Source organism: Rattus norvegicus, chromosome 1, assembly GCF_036323735.1.
Source record: "Rattus norvegicus strain BN/NHsdMcwi chromosome 1, GRCr8, whole genome shotgun sequence".
NCBI classification, from domain to species: Eukaryota; Metazoa; Chordata; class Mammalia; order Rodentia; family Muridae; genus Rattus; species Rattus norvegicus.
The window spans coordinates 212564525-212572100 of NC_086019.1; the positions used below are offsets into that span (position 1 = coordinate 212564525).

General features: G+C 51.3%; 1 long non-coding RNA gene across 4 annotated transcripts in view; it reads left to right on the forward strand.

Moving 5' to 3' along the window:
- LOC120097382 (uncharacterized) overlaps positions 1-3531 on the forward strand; it is a 60544-nt gene extending 57013 nt beyond the window's left edge. For 3 of the 4 annotated variants that reach the window (XR_010061180.1, XR_010061179.1, XR_005494731.2), the window contains one exon: positions 1277-2271. This is a non-coding gene — a long non-coding RNA (uncharacterized LOC120097382). Of the gene's footprint in view, positions 1-1276 lie in introns of all 4 variants that reach the window. The other variant, XR_005494735.2, reaches the window with a different exon arrangement.
- Positions 3532-7576: the final 4045 nt, after the last annotated feature.

A 7576-nucleotide genomic window follows, 5' to 3' on the forward strand; every position in this document is an offset into this window, starting at 1 on the left:
CCTTGTCCACTAAACAAGGGTTTAGTGTGGGTTTTGAAAAAGGAAACTGTCGCCACCCATGCCAGTGAGGAGCCAGGACAGTCTGAAACCCACTCCCCGCCCCCCGCCCGCCAAGAGGCATCTCGGCTCTTCTGCCACCTGCCTCCACACACCCCAAAATAAAAAAAAAAAAATCTGGAAGGCCAGCTCAAGTAAGCAAAATGAAAAGGGCAGCTGGCAGAATTACTGCCCGGAAGTCTCCTCCCAGCTCAACACCCACACTACAAACAAAACCACCCTGTGACAACAGGCTCCCTTAGCAACCGGAGGAGGAAAGGAGGGGGTTGTTCTCCTGCCTCTAGCATATGGAATCTGAAGGCAAGGCCAGGCCTCGCCTGCACCCTCCTCCCGTTCCCGGAAAACTGGTGACTCTCTCTCATATGACCAGCAGTACTGAGGGTGATTATGTGGCAAGCGCTGGCTTGTTCGCTGGTTCTTATGCCCCGTAGATTTCTACCCCTCACTCTTCTCCAAGGGCTGACCTAGCCACCTTTTATTTATCTTCCTTTTTTTTTTTTTTTTGAATTCTAGAAAGGGTCTCATAATTGTCCCATACTGGGCTGTACATCTTGGCAATCCTCCTGCCTCAACTTCTAGTGCTGGGATTACATTTACCATTGTGTCTGCCTTTGTCCCCTCTGGTGTAATGTTCCCTGGCATCAGTTCCAGGCGTGGGTGGTGGGTGGTGGTGACGGCCTGCAAGAACAGGGAGTTGCTTGTCAAAATGTTCTAGAAAGCCAGGGGGCGGCTATGAAACCAAGCCGGAGGGGGAGGCTTCCCTGTGGCTTCGCTGGCCTAGACCGTGGAGTCAGTCTTTTTCTTTCTGCCTTTGAGGTGCTTGGGCAATTGTTCAATCACCCTCAGAGCCGATGGTGTTTTCTTTACCTCTGATCTCAAAATTTCCCTTACATATCATTCCTCGGTCCCAGGGACAGCTTTTGAGACTTCTTTTTTTCTTTTTCTTTTAATTAGTAGGAGTAGAGTTCATTGGTGCCACCTAGGGCTGTGTGAAACTGGGCTGCTTGGTCTTGGGCAAATGAAGCATTCCTGTGCTAGCGACCCGGTGACTGTCCCCATTCCTCAAGGGCAATATGGCAGTGTCAGGGGTTCCTGGTTTTCAAGGACAGTTTTCCTTGGGAACAGTGTTTTTGAGGGAGGAGGTGAGAGGGAACAGTGTTTTTGGGGGCTGTGTCCACCTTTTGTTGGTGTCCGTACACCAAGCTCTCTTCCTCCACAGATGACCTCCACCCTGCTGAAGGACAAGGGCAGAGCAACTTCCCCAATGGAGCTGTTTCCTGGAGATGGCTGTAAACAAGGCTGTGGGTGGGGCTGAAGGTGACTCCATCTGAGCTTGCCCTGTGTCTGTGGCAAGTCCCTTCCCAGCCAGCTATGGGATTCTGGGATGGAGGGGAAAGAGCAAAATGGGGTCTCTTTGTAATATCCCATGGTCCTTGGTGGGGGCCCACTCTCCAATATCCTTCTCAAGGACGTGGGCAGCCCCCACTGGCCTTGTCATCCTCTTTGGAAGTCAGCTCAGTCCTGTTGTTTTCAAACACAGGCAGACTCAGGGTTTCCTACAAAAACTCTTGGAATAGTGAGAAGGGACGGTGCTCCAGGTGGGTCCAAAAGGCAGGGCCATGCCAGGATTGCTACCACTAGAGAATATGCCTGAACTCCAGCCCCCCTCCTCCACAGATCCAGTTCCTAGGCTGTAGCGTATTTTTTTAGGTTCCTTGTGCTTCTCTTGGTGCGAGAGCCTCCTCAGCCTGGGCTCCTTCAGAGTCCTGAGACAAGTGGGTCAGGAAACTGCACAATCACTGTGTGCTGGCAGGAAACCTTCCCACCCCCATTCACTGCCCTGAAGAGCTGGAGCAGAAAAAGAAGCCCTGCTCCCAAACTGCCAGGCTCTTCCGGTGGAAGGGGACACTTCTCCCACCCTTCCCCCACTGCCTCACAAATTTGGAAGCATACTGTTTTTATGAAAAACGATCTCACCCACTGGCTTCCTGTCTCCCTTTAATCCTCAGCTCCTGTAGGCCAGGGCTGCAAAGTCACCTCTCAAGTGAGTCCCCTTGGCTCTAGCAATAAGTCAGTCTGTCCCGTCCAGTCCTCCTCCCTACTTGATCTGTGGGGGCAGGGTTTCTGTCTAGTGTGCCCTAGATCTCTACCAAGAGGTAGGCTCCTGTGTGTATGACTTCACTGTTCATATTTTCTAAAGGTCACTCTGAATCCTGTGAGGCTCTTGGTAAATATTTGTGGACTGACTCAAACAAGGACCTCAGTTTGGCTGCTGCACATGGTGTGAGCTCAAGGACTGGGGTGACTGGGGGGGGGAGGGGTGCTTTGAGGACCCAACTGTAAGCAGAAGGGATTTGAGGGTGAGGTCATCAGAGGTGGAGGGGCTCTATTGTTCAGGGTTGTCAGGCCAAGGAGATCTGCTTTCTCTGCTCTTATTGGGCCCCTCTGGTCCAAATGCAGGAAGGAGGGGGGTATCTTCAGACAGCAGGAGGGTGCTCAGGTGTGGAGTCTGGGTTATTCCAAAGGGTCTGTGAGCTCCTTATCTCAGAAGCCCTTTGCTGGGCCCCCAGGGTGTGTCTTCCCCTTCACTAGGCCTAAAGCCATGACTTGCATGAAGTACTGTGGATGGTATTGGCCTCGGCCCAAAGCTCCCAGAACTGTGTTCCTGACCAGTCCTCTGTACATTCCCGAGTGTTTAGCCTGGCCCTGGCCCTAGGTTCTTGGGCCTCTTTGTCACTCCCCTTCCTAAACCTTTTCCGAGCTCACCCTTCTGTCACCATATTCTTCCGCAGCCCTAGATCTCTGGGCCAACAGGAGCTCTGGCAAGAGGTGGTAACTGACAGGCTTTGTTTACCCTAGGATTCAGTGACCCCCATGACCCCACCCCTGGTGCTTGCCTACTAACGATAAGCAGGGTTCCTAAGGCATTTCCAGGGTCCTTCCTAGCCTTCTCCCTAAGTCCACCCACCAGGAACCCTGACAGCCAGTTCCTCTAGGGCCATCTGCTGGCCTCATACCTCACACAGACTTCCAAAAGCCCTTCCTCCTCCTCTGGGACCAGCACCCAAGTCACTCTTAAATGAGAACAGGCTGAACCGACGACCTGCTTGCCACTACAGGGACCCCACACCCTGGCTCACTGGACTCCTTGAGCCTTCTACAGCTCCGCTTTGGTCTGAGTGCTATCCATGAACAATCACAGAGCCAGGGCTTCAGCCGCTGCACAGTGGGTGGAGCAACACCCCCTTGCTGATCTTGACATTGTATAGGAGGGCTGTGCTCATTGGCTGAGGGTGTCAGTGGCCTGACAAGTGCCACTCATATGCCTTCGGCAGATGGCAAGAAACTGAGATTCTGGGGTTGGGGATTTAGCTCAGTAGTAGAGCGCTTGCCTAGGAAGCGCAAGACCCTGGGTTCGGTCCCCAGCTCCGAAAAAAAAGAACCCAAAAAAAAAAAAAAAAAAAAAAAAAGAAACTGAGATCCTAGAGATGAATTTTAGTCTTCCTATTGTAAGTGACATTTATGTAAAATAATGTTAACTGGGACCGAACTTGGCCATGGCAGCCCATGCATTTAATCCCAGCACTCAGGAGACAGAGGCAGGCAAGGCTCTGTGAGTTTGAGGCCAGCCTTGTCTACAGAACAAGTTCTAAGACAGCAAGGGCTACAAGGAGAAACCCTGTTTTTTGGTTTTACTCTTTGTTTTTTTTAAGGGGGAAGGATAATGGTGTTCTTCAGTACTAGAGTTTTTACCCAGCGGTTACAAGGCCCTGGCCCTGTGTTTGCTCCCTGGCGTTAAAAGGGCAGATGAACTAGGTGAGGGCTCAGTGAGTAGGACAAGAGACAGCTGACTGGAAAAGGCCAGCAGCTGGGAAGAGGAAGGGGTAGGGTGGGTCCCAGGGACCTAGACAGCAGCTTCTGTGGGAACTGGGTGGAACACACGAGGGGTCAAGATTTGCCCACTTCTGGATTTCCCCAAATAGACCTCCTGGCTTTGAATATTTGGACTGAGTTGACACCTTTATAGAAAAACAGGTTCCAAAGGAGAATCCATTTCATGGTCCTGAATCCTGGGGTTCTTAGAAACCTGGAAGCCAGGGGCATTCGGAAGGTCCTGGCCATCAAGAGTGCATGTTTTTGCGCAGGGTTCTGTCCCTGGATGTACACTCTGTTCCAGGCGCCAGAACTGGGCTGGGCCGGAAGTGCTGACTCACGATGCCTGCAGCCGGCCAGAAAGAGAGGACTCAGCTGCCCCCTGCTGGTCACAGCTGAACCTGCTGTTCTTCTGAACCTAGACACTGGACTTGCTGCTGAAAGCTGAACCCATGAGATCCAGGCACTGCCCTGTACCCCAATTCTGGATGCAGCTGGATAACCCACCCGTGTTCTCTGAAATGGGGGATGGATTTGGACAGGGTAGAAGTGCCAGGGACTTCTGAAGGGCTTCCCAAGGACGGGCAGTAAGAATCTGTCCTGAGATCCACTGACTCCTCCTGTTTGCCAGGCTCCATTGAGATCGAAGCCAGGTTTCCCTGTGACCTCTCTGTTCCACTTACCTTGGAGCTGTCATCCCAAGACTCAGGAGGCTAACAGAACACCAAGGGTTTAAGGTGAGTCTGGGTAACTTGTTGAGACCCTGTCTCAAAAATAAGAAGGGACAGGAGCTGGAGAGATGGCTCTGACTGCTCTTCCAGAGGTCCTGAGTTCAATTCCCAGCAACCACATGCTGGCTCACAACCATCTGTAATGGGGTCTGATCCTCTCTTCTGGTGTGTCTGAAGACAACTACAGTGTATATAAAATAAATAAATCTTTTTTTTTTTCGGAGCTGGGGACCGAACCCAGGGCCTTGCGCATGCTAGGCAAGCACTCTACCACTGAGCCAAATCCCCAACCCCAAAATAAATAAATCTTAAAAAATAAGAAGGGTCGGGTTGGGATTTAGCTCAGTGGTAGAGCGCTTGCCTAGCAAGCGCAAGGCCCTGGGTTCGGTCCCCAGCACCGAAAAAAAAGAAAAGAAAAAAAAAATAAGAAGGGTCAGGGCTGAAGAGAGGTCCAGGAACAAAGACCACTGGCTGCTCTTACACAGACCTCTGGTTCAGTTCCCAGCAACTGCATGGTGGCTCACAACCATCTGTAATGGGATCCGGTACCTTCTCTTGGTGTGCAAGAAGACAAAGCACTTATATAGATAAAATACATGCATATTTTTTACAAACCCACACATACACAGACAAAAGTGCTTATTTTCGGCTTGGTTTGGGGTACAGTTCACTGTGGTGAAGCCATGGTGGCAGGGGGGAGCTGTGTGGAGAGCTTTTGGAGCCATCTAGGAACGTGGCAGGAATCTGACATTAGGCTAGGACAGTGAAGTAGACTCATGGTAAATGAGCTGAGGGATGTACTATATTCCTTGTATCTTGGTCATCCTGATAAACCCCTAGACACAGTGACCACGGGACTTTATTGCCTGGTTTGGCTACTTTATGTTTTGTTGTTCCTTGACTATTATGTTTATGCCTTAGGACTGACCATATTCTTTGTATGCACCAGAATGATATAAAAGCAGACTGGAATAAACCCACTTAAGCTTCAGAACTTGCTGGAGTCGTGTAATAGTGTTGTCTGTCTTTTCAGTCCTCACTTCCCCCTGGAGACCCTGTTGACCCACTGAGTTGGCTTGGTCAGAGCTAGTCGCGTCTAAAGTCATAAAATAGAGATGAACCAGGCTTAGCTTGCTTTTTGGATGACACCCAATACAGCAGCAGTGTTGAGAGTCAGGCAGGGCCTGGAAACTCCTGAGGGAGCTGAGGGAACTGGCCACTGCTGGAGTCATTCCCTATGCAGGGTCCTCCCCAAGTCCCCTTTGGCTCTCAAGGGTGCCTGGAATTGATCTGGGATGCAGACTTTCTATGAAAGTTACCTCTAGGGCTCAGCCTCTCATCTGTGCTGCCTCTTCTTGGGCCTCCGCCTCCATGGTTGTCAAGGCAGAGCTGGTGCAAGACAGGATAGGGTACAATGCTCTCAACCATGTCATTAAGTGGGCACAGAGAGCTTCGAGGTCCTTGTGTGTATGTGAGACATATTTTGCTCATATCATCAAACAATCAGAGACCTGGATTGGGTCTTGGGCAGAAACCTAATTGGGCTAGAGCCAAGCTCTGCCACTGTTCTGTGAGGAGTGTGAGGCAGCCACAGGCCAGGCACTGTACACGGCCACATCCCTCCCACCTGGCTTCTGTGCGAGGCAACCAGCGCAGGGAGTGTGACAAAGCCTGGTCAGAGACAGGCTGAGCGTGGTGGCACACACCTCTAACCCCAGTAGGGGGGGTTGATACTGGCTGATCTGAGGTTGAGGGTAGTCTGATCTGCAGTGACTTCCAGGCCAGCCAGGACTACATGGTAAGACCGTCTCCCAGACAGGGAGGAGGCATTGGGGAACATCCAGGCAGTAGAGGGTGAGTGAAAGGATGGGCACAGCAATGCCCTGCAGTGAGACTGAACCCTGGTGCCTGTAGTTCTCCCAGGTCACATGGCTAGAATGTTAGCATTGAGAACTCGACGGGATCTGTAATCATGTAAGAGCGAAACCTCTGGGGGCTGGAGAGATGGCTCAGCAGTTAAGAGCACTGACTGCTCTTCCAGAGGTCCTGAGTTCAAATCCCAGCAACCACATGGTGGCTCACAACCATCTGTAATGAGATCTGATGCCCTCTTCTGGTGTGTCTGAAGACAGCTACAGTGTACTTATATATAATAAATAAGTAAGTTTAAAAAAAAAAAAAAAAAAAAAGAGCGAAACCTCTGTGCGTGCGTGAGAATGAGAGTTCCTACATCTGCTTACGTGAACCCCCACCCTAAATGTGGACAGCACCATCCTATGGACTAGGCTCCCAGGGGGAACACAGAGGAGACTGTTGAGCACAAGTGCACTTGCCCCTGACTAGATGCAATGCACCACATGGCCAAGCTTCCACTGCTGAGCTCCCACGGTGGGCAGGACCTGAAACCGAACCAAACACGCCTTCCTTCCTTAACCTGCTTTCTCAGGTATTTTTGTCCCAGCAACAAGACAAGAAAGGACAGAACCTTGGATTATCCCCAGTGTCACAAGGTCCCAAGTCACAGAGAAGAACGGGCGTGGTGGTGGTGGTGGTTATGTGATGTGAGGGCTCTTTGCCTTCACTAGATCTAAGAATGAGGGACCAAGAGACAAGGGATTGATGTAGTGTCCTTAGAAACTGGAAGCCAACCCCTGGTCCCCTGAAGTCTCAGGAAGTCCTCCTTGCCCACACCTTTGGCCCCTTGAGACTGTGCCTTCAGCCAGCACTTATGAGATACTGAAAGGCTAGACTGAGCCAATGGGGTAATAGTATTGTCACAGGAGCACATTGATTCTGGGGGTGAGGTACAGTGGGCCTGGGCAGAAAGGGGTGCCAGGCACACTGCCACACTGACCTAAGGCACTGGTGTGGTCCTGCCCACCCTCCTTCATTTCCCCAGTTGCAGAGGCACACAG